This window comes from Marmota marmota, unplaced genomic scaffold (assembly GCF_001458135.2).
Source record: "Marmota marmota marmota unplaced genomic scaffold, marMar, whole genome shotgun sequence".
Taxonomy (NCBI): domain Eukaryota; kingdom Metazoa; phylum Chordata; class Mammalia; order Rodentia; family Sciuridae; genus Marmota; species Marmota marmota.
Genome location: NW_026000053.1, coordinates 62,004 through 78,997, shown reverse-complemented (window position 1 = coordinate 78,997; position 16,994 = coordinate 62,004). Strand labels below are relative to the sequence as shown.

The following is a 16,994-nucleotide window of genomic DNA, read 5'->3' as shown; positions in this document are numbered from 1 at the left end:
CAGTTATCCAAACAAATAGCCATTGATCTTATTTAGCAAAGTTCTCCATAGCATCATTTTATATTGAATATGTACTTTTAACTTTTTAATTTCCTGATAGCCACTTTGGGAATCCCAGTCTCAAATTGAAGCATATTGCCAGCAAAACAGTAAACAATTACTTTTGAAGATTTTAATGACCTGAAAGTGTTTTCTGGTTTTGTTTTGTTTTTCAAAATTTTTTTTCAGAGAAGTATATCAGAGAACTCCCTGGTAGCAATGGACTTCTCAGGTCAGAAAAGCAGAGTTATAGAAAATCCCACCGAAGCTCTTTCAGTTGCAGTTGAAGAAGGACTCGCTTGGAGGGTACTCATAATTTCACTTTCTTGAAAGAATTTTTAATTTGAATTTGTTTCACCCCCAAAACTGAGATTTGTTTTCCCATTCCTTGCTCAGAAAAAAAGGATGATTGTGCCTGGGCAGTCATGGTAGTCCCACTGCCTCCACACAGACCTCTGCCACAAACATGGGTATGTCTGTTCCTAGCCATGATCACTGAGCTGATGGGCAGCTTGACATGACTTTAGTGACATGTGGTCACTAAGTGATGGGGGACATATATGTAGTGAAATTGCAGTCACTGCAAGCAAACCTTTGTATTCATTTGTTTTATTTCTTTAGCCATCCATTGGTCCCAGCCATGGTTTCACCACAAGATTTCCAGAGATGAAGCTCAGCGATTGATTATTCAGCAAGGACTTGTGGATGGGTAAGTTTGATACTTTTAGTGTTGAGTAGAATTTGGGTTTGGATTTTGGATTTGGTTTGGATTTTGCCAGTAAATAATAATCATTTATTCAGTGAACACCAAGTGTTTTTAATTTTGGCTTTTCATAACACAGAAATGACTTTGTTCTGTAAGAGTGGCTATCAGTGAATTCTAGCAATATCTGTATAATACCCAGTACACAGAGTGTGCTTAGTATTTGTGTATAAATTAACAGAGAAGAGAATAGTATTCTTTGTTCTTGACTAGGAGCACTAATGTTATCCATTCTGTGCCAATTCTAGCATTTTAGATAGTAATTTATGAGAGGAAAAAAAAACTAACCTTGTTTTTGGGAATCAATGTTTTAATTTGAACAAGTAATTAATATGATTCTTTTATTTATTTATTTTTTTATTATTAGTTGTTCAAAACATTACAAAGCTCTTGACATATCATATTTCAAACATTTGATTCAAGCAGATTATGAACTCCCATTTTTACCCCGTATACATATTGCAGATTCACATTGGTTCCACATCCACTTTTTTACATATTCTAAAATATGATTTACATATGACATTATCCTATACATTGTAATCCTTTTTAGGTATAATGCAGGGTATGTTAAGTAGAAAATTTTTTCTGATGTTTTCAATGTTTGCTTTTATTTCTGTTTACATCCCTATTGCTTTTTCTCTAAATATGTACAGCTTAAAAATGTGAATCTATTAAAAGAGTACTTTTTGATGATTTTTTGTGTTATCTTTTAATGGGATACCATGGAGTACACAAGAGAAGCATAAAATATTTTATGAGAGATTTATAATCTGAAGGATTTTCTTCTCACATTACTCAGTTTCAGGTACTTTAATACTGCTAAGTTCCTTCCCAAATGCAGTACAATGAGAACATTTTATTGAGGATTGGATGAGAAATGAAACAATTGTCAGTTTAAACAACTGGAGAAAGAATCTTTTATCTTCAAAGGCTGACTTAAGATGACGACAAGGGTTTGAGGAGATTTAATACTGACATTTGTGTAAAAATGCATCTTCACATGGAAGATTATTAATAACAAGTCAGCATTTCATCAGAGTCTAAATAAGAAAGGATTTTAATATACTTCTCTGCTTGGAGCGTGGTCAATTTTTGGATATAAATTTGAACAGTGATCAGAGTTACAATCCAGTGAGGTCAGGAAAAGAGAAAAATAAGAAAGAGTGATTTAAATGTTTTAGAAGATTATAATTCCCTTTATTTATGAATTTGTAACCCGGAGAAAATAATTGTACAGAGAAATCATGCCTGTTTCTATTATTTTGGTATTCCTTTGGAAAGTTGTGAAGGTGTCAGGTGGTCCACCAGGTGGTAGTAGTGATCTGCTTGGGAGGGGGAAGAATTACTGCTTAATTTTTCCGTGAAATGCCCTTTGTCCTGTCTCCCAATGATGTAATGTCAGAGTCTCACAAATAAAGTGGATAATTTCATCAGACATCTGTGATGCCTCAGATTTGGCTGCCTCTTTGCCCAGGCACAGTGAGATTACTATTGAAGTCACCAGTGGGGACCAGTTACACAGTGTGTTTGCCAGTAATTAATACAAAACTGGCTTTTCACTGCATTGCCAGTAAATAAGAATGCATACCCGGCATCCCTTTTCTCTGAGACCATTAGACCACGTCTTCTTTTTGTAACCTGACATTAATAGAGGCTTTTCCACTGCATTCTTCAAGGTTAAAGTGCATGTTGGGTATATATTTTTTTTAACTTGAAACATTTTTACTCAAACATTTAATAAACAATTTTAAGATGGATTTTAAGGATATAGCATTTCTTATTTTCTGCCGTGTAACAGTAGAAGCCAGAATCAAAAGAAGAGAGCAGACCAAGTGTAGAAAAGGGGGTAAAAATGATTTTACTCTAAATCATTATGTCTTATACACACACACACACACACACACACACACTCATCCCTTATTCGTTCTCATCCCTTATTCTTTCTGGTAGTTACATGGGAATACCCAATTTCCCAGTGGAAAAAGGACAACATGAACTGTTTATGCCAATGGAATGTTTTGCTGGGTATTGTAAACAAACAATGTCACAAATAGACTATGTACTTATCATATTAAAATTACATTAGCAATGATGACAGTTTTGTAGTATGAGATTATGTTGTAACATATCATTCACCAAGTTGAATAATCATACACACTGAATACACAGTTAAGGAGATCCCAGCTACAGCTTTTATGAGTACACATCGTGGGTTTGTTACATGCTATGTTTCTATGAAATCTGTGAGTAAATGTAGAAACATATTGAAATTCTTCCTCTCTCTTTTTAGAGTTTTCTTGGTAAGGGGTAGTCAGAGTAACCCCAAAACTTTCGTCCTGTCAATGAGTCATGAACAAAAAATAAAGTACTTTCGAATTATACCACTAAGTAATTTGTGATTTCACATTCGTATATTAGATATGATCTTAATGCATAAGCTTTTGGAAACTTTGTTTTTCTGTTGTTCCTTTTATTAAATATAATGTTAGGTTCTTGTGCTTTGACCAGAGTTAAGTTTGAGAGAAATGGTTTTATGAGCCTGAATTAATATAAGAAATAGAGGAATTGTAAAAATTAAATTTATCTTTTTTCCACAAAATAAGATTTAGCAACATTGTATAGACTCCATGCCACCTATTATTAAAAGGCAACTAAAGATTCTTTTTTCTGAGTTCTAACCATTCCTTAAAAAAAAAAAACATTATTTAAAAACCCTTTTTCTTCTCTTCTCTCAAAGACATTTTTTGCTATTATTGTTGCTAGTTTTTGTTCATTTGTTTTAAATTATTTGTATAGAAACACAGGAACTGTGAAATTGGTGAACTTTAAATAATCCTGGGAACATTTTTAAAATATCTGTGACTCTGTTTTTGGCTGGCACAACTTGCTTTGGGTTTTTTTTTTGCTTCTGCTGTTGTGTGTCAGCATGTGCACATATGTACATATGTGACGTGCACATTGGAATCAGGCAGAGTAAAACAGATTCAATCTTCTTTCAGGAAGGTCTTATTTAAATTACTAATGCTTTCCTTCGAATTGCCTCTTTTTTAAATCATCCAAAGGCCATATAGAGTACCAACCCTGCTTCTTTGATTATTTGATCAGTGTCCCCAGCAAGTATGAGCGTTTAATGCTAGAAGACTTCACCACCAAACAAAAAAAGTCAACTGACATTCCATTAGCATAATATTTTATTGCTTCAGAATGAATTTGCTAATAAAAATTATATGAATAGTCATTTTCTAATATACTGAGGCATTAAGTAGACAATGTTTAGAAATAGAAATCAATTTCTGTACACGGAAGCATTAAAATCTCCTGTCTACTTTTACACTGAATAGTACAGATTTCTCTCTGTTCATTGACTCAAAATTGTTAAACTATCCTAACTAAACAGAACTCTGGGAGAATTAGATGCAGAGAAAGTGGAGGCATGTTTCTTATCCAAGGATCATATGATACTTCTTTTAAATGTAAGTGAAATTAAAGAAGTGGGCATGCCATGCTGTTCTCTGCACAGTCCTTAGTTTAATAAACTTGTCAATTTTGGCATGAAGACATAGCTTGCAGTGGAACAACCATCATCCTTCTGGATTCTTTACCCTCTTTACCAGCTTGTTGCTTTTCCTATTGCAGGTGGAAGATGATGGTGAAGTGTTCCACATGCTAGATGATGGCCACACTAGATTTATGGATCTAATCCAGCTGGTGAAGTTCTACCAACTCAAGAAGGGTGTTCTTCCTTGCAAGTTGAAACATTATTGTTCTAGGATTGCTCTATAGCTGAACCAGAAGTGATGTGTTAAACTGTTGAAGAAAAAAGACTCAAGGGGGAAAAATATTAAAAAGAGAGCATAAATAAGGGTAAAAAATACTGTGGTGAAAGGAATATTTCACCTGCAAGTTATAAAAAATATTTCGTGCATTGCAAGTAAGCAAAAACTTGGATTGGCATTACAATCATCATTTAAAATTTGTAAGTTGAAATTAAACCTTAGGAAAAAATGATTTGGAGTGTTCTTTTGTGGTTTCATATATTACTGTATTTTCTTCAAATATGATTACTTCAAACATTTATCTGCTCCTTTTTAAAATATGACAGCCCTATAATTCTCAAACACCAAATATGAAGAAGAAATCAGGTTTCAGAATGACCTTTTTGCAAACTGAATTCCAGTTATACTACTTTTTTTTAATATTAAGAAGCATGACAAAATCTTTAGCTATTAATTAAAAGAAACTATACATTACTTGTTAATAAAACTAAAAACAATTTTGAATTGTATGTTCTCTGGTTTTATTATATCCAAAGGATCAAATCATACTTTGTGGTAGCAGCTTAAAATTATTTTGAAGTAAATTGGTGTTTTGTCTAGAAAACTTTCATTAAAGTCATTGAATTACTAATTGTACCATAAGAGCTATACTAGTATTGAACATATTAGTGGCACATTGTTAATTGCACTTTTTTCATTTCTTAATAATTGGCTGAGATTATCTATTTAAGGAAATGATCAAATTATTGAAAAAAATTTGATAATTTGCACATACTTTATGATATATAAACTATGATAACATAAAATTGTCACCTTAATATTTCATGTTTAACTCATGCTTTTTCAGAACATTTGTTAGATCCTTTCATGAATAAGTCAGTAAACCAATTAAAATAGGTAGAAAGAAAGATTCAAGACCTATGAGGATCCTAATAGATAAATCTTTGTTCTTCTCTTTGTGCCCCTTTTAGTTTTTTTAGCATGGTAACATCAATATAGAAGCCAAAGATTTTGAAAACTTGAGACAGTAACCTGCCTGTTACAACTCCAAGACAATCTGGGATGTTTTTACTTTTTAGTTTTTTTGTTTGTTTGTTTGGCTGGGTTTTGATGTTGTTGTTTTGTTGTTGTTGTTCTATGATTCTTGTTCCCAGTTTGGTGGGAAGAATAATCATTGTTCTTTAAAAAAAGAGGAGAAACAAAACATCAAGTAAACCTCAATGTTATACAAAATATTGCCCATCCCCTCTAACTGAGCCTTGTAACAAGCTTGTGGGAAAGATAGTTTTTTAATCAATATTTCAAAACTGCATAATTAAAAACTATACATTTTTGTTAACAAAGCATAGAACACATTCATGAAATGTGAATAAATCAATATCACTGAAAAAGAATTACTTATTGGAATTTTAATATTCACTTTACTTCTCAGTGCAAATCTAACTCCTAAAACAATAAAACTTAGAACATTAATCTACTATTATAAATTACTGGTCATGGGGCTGGGGTTGTGGCTCAGTGGTAAAGCTCTTGCCTAGCATGTGTAAGGCACTGGGTTTGATTCTCATCATCACATATAAAAAATAAATGAAAAAAGGTCCACCAATAACTAATAAAAAATTAAAAATAAATAAATAAATTACTGGTCAGGTGTCCACAAACCCTGAAAGACACAGGGCTTGCTGGTGGAATAGTGGGAGGTAATCACACTTGCCCCTTTCAAACTTTCATCATGGGCCTGGATATTTCTGATTTATTTCCAATTTATAGAAACACACTGTGTTATGAATTGGAATGCACTTTCTCATGATATCTCCATTTCAAACAAATATCATGAAATGTAATATTTTAAGTATTAAATTCTTATAATTTGATCAATTTGTGCTTGTATTTGTTATTTGTGTTTCTAACTTCATTGCTAATCTAAAGTTACTATTGGGGAGCTCAGATTTTATATGAAATTGCTTACTTTAATTTTAAATCAAAAGTCAAAATTACTGAGAAAAGAGTCATGGAGTGTTTTAGTCAGCTTTTTTACTGCTGTAACCAAAAGACCTGACAAGAGCAATTAGAGGAGGAAAAGTTTATTTGGGGGCTCACAGTTTCAGAGGTCTCAGTCCATAGACAGCTGACTCCATTCTATGGTATCTGAGATGAGGCACAACACCATGGCAGAATTGTGTGGTGGAGGAAAGCCATGGCCACCAGGAAGCAGAGAGAGAGCAAGCTCTCCTCACCAGGGATAAAATATAAACCCTAAAAGCACATCCCCAGGTACCCACCTCCTCCAACCACACCTTACCTGACTATGGATAATCCCTGTCAGTGGATTGATGCAGTAGATTAGTTGAAGACTCTCATAACCCAATCATTTCACTCTAAATTTCTTGCATTGTTTCACACATGAGCCTTTGGGAGACACCTAATATCTAAACCATAACACGGAGGGAAAGTATTGTTTTATTAATTTCTTTTAAAAAGGGGTACTTGCCTCTGTGTGGCTGTGTGTGTGTGTGTGTGTGTAAATTTATTATGACGTTAAATCTGAGAATGTCAGACAAATTCACAGGCACTCCAGTGTTGAAATGCATTCCCCCGAACATGTAAATTACCTTTGGAATCCTTTCCATTGTGATTTAGCCATGTTATATTATTTTGCCCCAGTCTGGATGGGAATGATGACAGATTAGCTCGATTTTCTTCTATTTCTGTTCATATGTGAGTGTTTGCATGCCTCACTCTCTCAGAAAGAAGGGAGTACCGCAGCTATCCAATCCTTGATGTTCTCTTTTATTTCCATATATTGAAGGAATAGGTAATTATTTTGAAACATTTGGAAGAACTAATCAAACAAGACTAAAATTATTAGGGTGCTTTAATTTGGAATAACTACTTGTTTCACCTGTATTAGGAAAGTTCTGATTTATATGAGTAGACTTTTAGTTTACTCTGTTTCAGGGTGTTCAGCATCAATTAATTCATGTGGTCTCTGTCTTTTGAATACCAACAAGGATAACTCTACTCGTGGTGGTTGTATTCTGGTAGGCAGATCAGACTGTTCCCTGGATCCTAATTTCCCTGAGGGGGAATGATTGTCATTGGCAAAGGTTACAGCTTGGCATTCCAAGCTGGCTTTACTGATTTAAATTTGTTCCATTGCCAGGAGTTCTCATGCTTTGTGGTGCCTTGGTTCCATTTGGTGGTCTAGTAAAGCCTATGGACCCCTTTGATAGAATATTTTTAAATATGTAAAGTAGATAGAATTTCAAAGCACATGAACTATATAGAGACATAACTATCAATGTGGAAATCCTGCTGTGCTGTGCCTTGCTGTGACTAGTTCTGGTTGTATTGACTCTTGTCCATATATGTCTTACAATTTTCTGTCCTATATTAATTTGGGTATAGGATTCACAGTGTTACTCATAATACTAATAGGGCACAGAGTAGTTTTTTGAAATGTAGGGTTATTGTAACATTCACTGAACATTCCCTCAGCCAAACCTCCATGTTTACCTTTTGTAGAGTGTGTCACCTTGTGCCAGTCTTGGATCTTACACTTAGACCTTCTGGGACCTTTAGGAACGCTCATAATTGGGGTACTGCTTAGAATGTCTCTAACTGCATATTCCTCAGGTCACAAATTAGAGGGATTTTTTATACATTATTAAAAAGGATTTTAGTGGTGGCCTAAAGAAAGTCCAACCTTTTGGTGGAGCACATCACAATAATGACCTAAAAGCTCATAGCAGAAATTCCCCAAATAAATTTCTCACTGTCATAAATATTTGTTTCTCAGTTGGAGTATCAAGTGTTTAGTTTTTTTGCCATGCCAATATCCTTTGTAAGTATAAATAATTTACCACCTTCTAATTCAGAGCCACACAATACACAAGATACCAGGAACCAGGTTGAGATGATAGCTCTGCTGTCACACTTTATAGATTTGGATTCTAGCCCACTCTGAGTAGCTTCATAGTTTAGTCGAGGAGTGTTTTGGGTTTTTTTTCCCCTAGAGGGGACTACCCCCACCACTAAGCATTACTATTTCCATCATCACCACCACTTTTGAAGTTGTCTTGGCAATTAAGTGAAATCATTCAAATAAAACACTCAGCACATTGTCTAGAATTCTAATGTATATTATTATTGCATTAGTCATTGTATGTTTAGGTCCTCCACCTTGCAATATTCTTCTTTCCATGCAGTGCAGTTTTTATGCTACCTCTCATCTACCCTTCCTGCAGGAGCAATACACTGTACTTTCCATGTTGTGCCTCTGTCCTTGTTTCAGTCATTGTGATGAGTCTTCTTTGATGAAAGTGCCCATGAGCACTGCAACAGGGTCCTGCCATCCATTTGTGGGACTGAGTAGACAATCAAAGTGTGCCTACCTATACTAGATCCCACAGATGGCCATGTATTTTTTTTACCTGTGGTTAAAGGGATTAAAGTATGATTTGGGATTCTTATATATTGTCTTACTTCCTCTCTCTAAATATAGTGGTTGATATGATAGGAAGTAGAGAAGGTTGAAGACTTTCTTTAGAGTAATTGCCTGGACAGTGTAGGGAAGCTGAAAGAACACTTTCTAGGTGATTGGTTCATCTTGGAGGAATTAGCAAACTTTTATGTGAATGTGACCTCTTCTGATTTTTTAAACTCTTATTTTTTTTATTTGTTCTTATTAGTAATAAATGACAGTATAATGCATTTTTACACATCATGCATACATGTATAACTTCTGCTTCTTCTGCTTATACATGACTACACTGGTCGTGTAGTCATATATGCATATAGGGTAATAATGTCTGATTTATTCTACTATCCTTCCAACCCCCATTACCCCTCCTGTCCCTTCACATCCCTCTGCCTAGTGCAAAGTACCTCTAGTCTCCCTGCCCCCATTGTGAATTAGCATTCTCATATCAGAAAAAAATATTCAACCTTGTTTTTTAGGGATTGACTTATTTCACTTAGCATGATATTCTCTAGTTTCATCCATTTACCTGCAAATGCTATAATTCCATTCTTCTTTAAGCCTGAGTAATACTCCATTGCATATATATGCCACATTTCCTTATCCATTCATCTGTTGAAGGGCACCTAGGTTGTTTTTATAGCTTAGCTAATGTGAGCTACTATAAACATTGATGTGGCTGCATCACTGTAGTATGCTGATTTTAAGTCCTTTGGATATAAACCAAGGAGTTGGATAGCTGGGTCAAATGGTGGCTCCATTTCAAGTTTTCTGAGGAATCTCCATAACTGATTTCCATACTGGCTGCACCAATTTACAGTCCCAACAGCAGTGTATGAGTGTATTTTTTCCCTACATCCTCACCAACATTTATTGTTGCTTGTATTCTTGATGATTGCCATTCTGAATGGAGTGAGATGAAGTCTCAGTGTAATTTTGATTTGTATTTCTCTAATTGCTAGAAATGTTGGACATTTTTTCATATATTTGTTGATCAGTTGTATTTTTTCTTCTGTGAAGTGTCTGTTCAATTCCTTAGCCCATTTATTGTTTGGGTTATTTTTATTTATTTATTAATTTTTTTGGTGTTAATTTTTTTTTCCTAGAGATTAATGCTCTATCTGAGGTTCCTTGGTAAAGATTTTTTCCCAGTCTGTAGGCTCTATTCATATTGATAGTTTACTTTGCTGTGAAGAAGTTTTTAGTTTGAACCCATCCTGTTTATTGATTCTGGATTCTACTTCTTGTGCTTTAGGAGTCTTGTGAAGGAAGTCAGTTCTTAAGAGGATATGGTGAAGATCTGGGCCTATTTTTTCTTCTGTTAGGCACAGGTCTCTGCTCTAGTGCCTAATTCTTTGATCCATTTTGAATTAAGTTTTGTACAGAGTGAGAGATAGGGGTTGTATTTCATTTTGTTACATGTGGATTTCCAGTTTTCCCAGCACCATTTGTTGAAGAGGCTGTCTTTTCTCCAATAAATGTTTTTGGCATCTTTGTCTAGTATGAGATAACTGTATTATGTGGGTTTGTCTCTGTGTCTTCTATTCTGTATGATTGGTCTACACATCTCTTTTGGTGCCAACACCATGCCGTTCTTGCTACTATTGCTCTGTAGTATAGTTTAAGGTCTGGTATTGTGATGCCTCTTGCTTCACTCTTCTTGGTAAGGATTGCTTTGGCTATTTGGATCTCTTAGTTTCACAAATGAATTTCATGATTGTTTTTTCTATTGCTATCATTGGTATTTTAACAGGAATTGCATTAAATTTGTATAGTGCTTTTTGTAGTATGGCCATTTTGAAGATACTAATTCTGCTTTTCCAGGAGCATGGGAGATCTTCCCATCTTCTAGGGTCTTTAATTTTTTTTCTTTAGTGTTCTGTAACTTTCATTGTAGAGGTCTTTCACCACTTTTATTAGATTGATTTCCAATTATTTTATTTTTTGATGCTATTGTGAATGGGGTAGTAATTTCTAATTTCGTAATTTCTCTTTCAGTAGATTCATCATTTATGTATATTTATGCATTTGATTTGTGGGTATTGATTTTATATCCTGCTACTTTGCTGAAATCATTTACTAGTTCTAGAATGTTGTGCTGTATTTTGTCAAATGATTTTTCTGCATTTATTGACACAATCATATGATTCTTATCTTTAAGTCTATTGATTTGATGAAATACAGTTATTGATTCCAAATGTTGAACCAACATTGCATCCCTGGGATGAACTCCACTTGATTGTGGGGCACTGTTTTTTAAATGTGTTTTTGTATGCAATTAGTCAGAATTTTATTGAAAAATTTGGCATCTCTGTTCATCAGACATATTGGTCTGAAATTTTCTTTCCTTGATGTGTCTTTGTTTGGTTTTGTTATATCAGGATGATACTAACATCAAAGAATGAGTTTGGAAGAGTTCCCTCCTTTTCTTCTTGGAATAATTTGAGAAGTATTGGTGTTAATTCTTCATTGAAGGTCTTGTAGAACTCGGCTGAGAATCCATCTAGTCCTGGGCTTTTCTTTATTGGTAGACTTTTGATGGTGTCTTCTATTTCATTACTTGAAATTGACCTGTTTAAATTTTGTATGTCCTCCTGATTCAGTTTGGGTAGGTCATATGTCTCTAGAAATGTGTCAAATCTTCGAGACTTCTATTTTATTGGAGTATAAGTTTTCAAAATAATTTCTAATTATCTTTTGTATTTCAATAATATCTGTCATGATATTTCCTATTTCATCACAAATTTTAGTAATTTGAGTTTTATTTTTCTTTCTCTTTGTTTGCATTGCTAGGGGTTTTTCAGTTTTATTTATTTTTTTCAAAAAATAAAACTTTCTGTTTTGTCAGTTTTTTGAATTGTTTCTTCTGTTTCAATTTCTTTGATTTCAGCTCTGATTTTAATTACTTTCTGTCTTCTACTGCTTTCAGTATTGATTGATTCCTCTTTTTCTAGGGCTTTGAAATGTAATGTCAGGTCATTCATTCATTGACTTTCTATTCTTTTAATGAATGAGCTCAATGCAATGAACTTTCCTCCTAATACTCCATTAATAGTGTCCCAAAGATTTTGATATGTTGTATCAGTGTTCTTATTTACCTCTAAGTATTTTATTTCATCTCTGATTTCTTCTACTATCCATTCATCATTCAACAGTGTATTATTTAGTCTCTCTAGCTGATTTTATACTCACAGTAGATCCAGATCCCTTTGCAGGCTCCTTTAATGTTAGCAATCTGATTATGAGCTGAAAATGATGTTCTTGCCTTGTGTGCTTGTTATGTTTACTCCAGCATGTACTGAGTGCCTGTTATGTGAAAGACACTTTTAGAGAAGCAAAATTGAGTAACAGTACAGATATACAAGTGCCTATTCTAGAAGGCGGGCTGGGTAAGTGTTCTACTATAAACACAAAGTAAGAGGGACATTGGTTACACTTGCTGAAAGATGGGAGGAGGGAAGTGGCTTTCTGGAAGGCTGCAGGAGTTAGATTTACAAAGCACTGGAGAAAGAACTGTGCAGTGTCATCAAAAGGAGGGGGCAGTGCCAGCCAGAATGGAAAGGACAGAGATTGATTTTAAGAGTTTTTCAGCAAATGATAACTTCTTTGTAACTGAAGTGTGTGGAACAGTATAACAGAAAGGAAAGTCAAGGCAAATAGAACACAGGCAAGCTCCTGCTGCATTAGGGGGAGTTCCAATGATAGGCAAAGCAGTTGATACCCCAGTTAAGTAAAACAATAGCCAGGCACTTCAGTATTTTGCCCTGCACACTTCACCTTCTTGAAATCATGGAGGGGCTTTATTTAAATTTTTATCTCTGCCCTGCACATCAGAAATTCTCAAAATTATGAATGAATGTGTAAATTTATTATATCTTAGAAGGAGTCTTATGATCTGGAGTGAGAAGGGCAACCATGGTCTGATGAGTAAGGTGGAGAAGGAAAGCACAGGAGGAGAACCCAGCAGAGAGTTATTGAATATTCTTGGCTATAACCAGAAGAGTCTGCTCCAGAGTCTGGACATGGAGAGATATTTTGTATAGGAGAACTTGTCAGTGATATCATACGCCACTGGATGAGTGGCATGGGGAGGCAGCAAGGGAGGTATAGAAAACAGTTAGTACCTTTAGGGTATAGGAGACTAGGAGAATGGATATTCATGTAGGTGAAAAATTGATTTTAACATCATGAGAATTCTTAGAGAAAGAATTGTTTTTACTTAGAACTTCTTTATATAAGAAGGTGAAGCCTTAAGGCAGATGCTGAAGGGAATAGTTAAGACCTGATACCTTGTTTTACATAGGAAGTTATAACTGGGGCATAAAGATGAAGAATGGAGACAGAAACAAAGAGCCCAATAACAGGTAGAAGGTTGAACCTGAGGAGAAAGATGGAAAGATGAAAACTGAGAGATTAAAGACAGCTCTGGGTGAAGAGCTTGCTTTCTTTATGGTACTGGGGACTGACCCCAGGGATACTTTATTATTGAGCTATATCCCCAGTTCTTTTTGGCAGGGACAGAGCCTAGCTAAATTGCTGAAGCTGGCCTTGAACTTAAAATCCTCCTGAATCAACCTCCCAAGGCAAAGAGCTTTCTAAGCAATGGAAAGAGCATGTGTAAAAAGCCCCAAGGCAAAAAATAACATGGTACATTTGAGGAACAAATAAAGATCAGCATCAGTAGGCATGGTGGGTAAAGATGGTAGTGAAGATACAGGAAACATTCTAATCTTTTAGGCCATGGAAAGAAGTGTGAGCCTAATTCTAATGGTAATGGAATTCTATGAATGACCTTTAAACAAACAAATAAAAAAGATAAAATAAGATTTCTATTCCTATAAGATCCTTCCTAAAGCTTCGTGGGTCATGGATTGGGACTAGATAAGAGTAGATGTTTCCCATAATACCATTTATAATAGTGAAAAATTTCAAACCAAATACTTATTAACAGGGATCATAATGAATTGATCATCTATCTGCTTACACTTATTAGGAAAAATTTCTACTACAATGAGAAAAAACGTGTGGGTGTGGAAATGTAAAAGCTCTTTGCCTTGGGAGGTTGATTCAGGAGGATTTTAAGTTCAAGGCCAGCTTGTATGTTTGTGTGTGTCCATGCTAGATAAATCTGAACAAAATGATAGAAGTAGTTTGTCTGGCTCTCCCTATCACATAAAATTAGTGGGATTTGGAGGTGACTATAAATTGGTTTATCTTTTCCTTCCATGTAGCTTTCCTATGAATGGGCATCCTGTTTTTAATTAGAAAAAAAAAACAACCTTTCATTTTAGGAAGAAAGACAAACTTGCTTATACAGGATGAAATTATTTAAATTGTTTATTTTCTCTCCCTACTTTTCTAAATTTGACCACATTTGTTAGTAGGCTCTTAATGTGACCTTGCAATCTTTTTGGGTAAAATGCACATTTGTATTATTGCTGTCTTATCCTAACAATTGAGAGTTTGAGCCTGAGCATGTTACTTTTCTGCCAAAATATGGAGATTCATTAGTTTCCATTAATTCTCTATGGATGATGAACATGCATCTTGGCAGGTGCCTGCCTATTCCTTAAGGAAAATAATCTAAATTTAGACTCTCTCCCTAGTCTGTGATCCTGGTAACTCAAAGGAGCCTAATAATTTTGTGCAAAGAGACCTATTTTTAACTTCTGATGCCAGGCTTTTCCCAGCTTCTCACCTGGGAGGCTTGGTGAAAATTACAAATTGGCTTTAGCATCAAACTCCCCAGTCGTCTTCCAGCACCATTACCCTAGATGCACATGCATCCTACACAGGTACTGGGGAGGCTGAGGGTTATTTGAACATGTTTTAATAAAGGATATTACTTTCTTCTTGCTGCACATTGCAATTTTTAACACTTTTCTATAGGAGGAGGAAGTTTCTTATCTGGAATTGCAATCTACTTGGTTAATTTTTAGTCCCTTTAGAAAAAAAAAAACAATTGTTTTCCTCCCCTCTAAGTTCTAGATGCTGTCTATTCAGTTCTTGTCATCTTATAGCTCCATCCCTTTAATACCTTTTCCTTCGTTTCTCATTGAAAATAGCTTAGCCTTTGTGCTTTCTTGCCCTTGTGTCTCTTATCTCCTCAGTGGTTTTCAGAATTGCCTTTACTCCATGTCACAATTATTAACTGAAAGGTTATGAAATCACAGCTTTGGAGTAAGTACCCAAATTCATTGTGAAATAACTCAAATCATGCATGAAGCTTCTGGTTAGTTGAGAGCTTTGTTGTGAGATTTAGAGGGATGATGATGGTGATGGTGATGATGATGATGATTGTTTAAATATTGCAAGAATGCTGAATGCAGCATTGAGTCCTCACTGACACCCACAATTTTCCCCAAAACTTGTAGGATATGTTTTCTTAAAACAAATCACATACATAGTGCATCTTCATTACAGAAAAATTAGGCAATATTGGGAAAAACATCAACTGTAGTTTCATCACCAGCAGACGATGTGATATTGCTAACATATTAAAATATACAGTGAAAATATATTCTGTACTGTCATTGAACATTTCATACTAGTTATCCCCCATCTATTTAATCTCATCTTTGGGGTGCACCTGATTTTTACTTATAAGCAATCATAAACTATTCCTGTTTTCTATGCACTGCCTGGAAAATCTGTGGAAATATTATTGTAAGTTTTAATTGATTAGATGATGAAATATTAGTAAGTGGCATAGTATGAAATACAGTATTTCTGAAGAGTTTGTCCCCCTGATAAACTTGAACCTGTTCTCTAGGTTGTCAGTAATAAGGAATTCAAAACAGCATGCGATCTGCGTTGTGCATGAGATTCCAATATTGGAACACTGAAGATAATAGGGACTATCAGTGCTGTGTTCCTTAACATGTGGTTTGCTGAACAAATGCAACAAAATTGTCTCTTGAAGATTCTTCTACAGTTATACAAAGGGGCTCAGAAATCTGCATTTGTGTAAGCATTCCAGCTTCTCCCTGGTAAAGATTCAAATGATGATTGAATTCCAAGTAGCAGAATAAGAGAGCAATAGGAACCCTACAACATCAAGAAACAGGTAACAGTAGGGCAAAACCTTAGGGAGGCCTCATCCACACCCAGGGTAGGAATGGAGAGACAATCAGATAATCTTTCTAGAAGGTTCATAGTTAGAACCATAGAAATTTAGGAGAAACAAGAAATCTCTAGCTATAAATTCCCAGCTTGCTGGTAAGAATTTGAATGGGTCATGAAGATCAGATGGGTAGATTACAGCCCTACCCACACCAAAAGCATATAGGTTTTGAAGTTGAACTGTGTTTTGCTGGAATTTCAGCCCTACTGCTTATTGCCACTGAACCTTTTTGCAGTCTATGTACCCTTTAAGATTCATGTTCTTTCATCTGTTAAATGAAGAGGAAAATAGGGCAGAGTTTGTCACTCTCCACACTGCTGACATGTTGGATTGGATTTCTTTGTTGTGGGAGCTGTCCTGTACATTGAAGGATGTTTAGCAGCATCCCTGACCTACGCCTCTTATATGTCAATAGCACCACCATTCCCCAAAGTTCTGACAACCAGAATGGTTCCAGACATTGGTGAATGTCCCTGGAAGCAAAATGGTGCTAGAAGAAAACCGCTACAAAAATGTTTTAGTAGGGATACTGAGGTCTACATAAAGAATTCAGAATTGTATCTGACATGCAATTATCAATAGATAATTAGATATTACTTTTGTCCATTGGTAAAAATCTGAGTGGTATTTTTATTATATATTAAATAAGGTAGATATGAGAAGATTGCAATCACTCTCTCAGTTATGTGTGAATATTCTTAGTTCAGAGTTTCAACTGGCTCTGCTATTTTTTCTTTCAACAGGGGGAATCAGGTTAAAAAAAGACATTGTTTTTTTTGTGTTATCATTATTAGTTCATGCACAGTATGC

The 16,994-nt window shown here is 35.0% G+C and overlaps 1 pseudogene; it reads left to right on the top strand.

Annotated features, from left to right (window-relative positions):
- LOC107161037 overlaps positions 1 to 425 on the top strand; it is a 62,805-nt pseudogene extending 62,380 nt beyond the window's left edge.
- Positions 426 to 16,994: the final 16,569 nt, after the last annotated feature.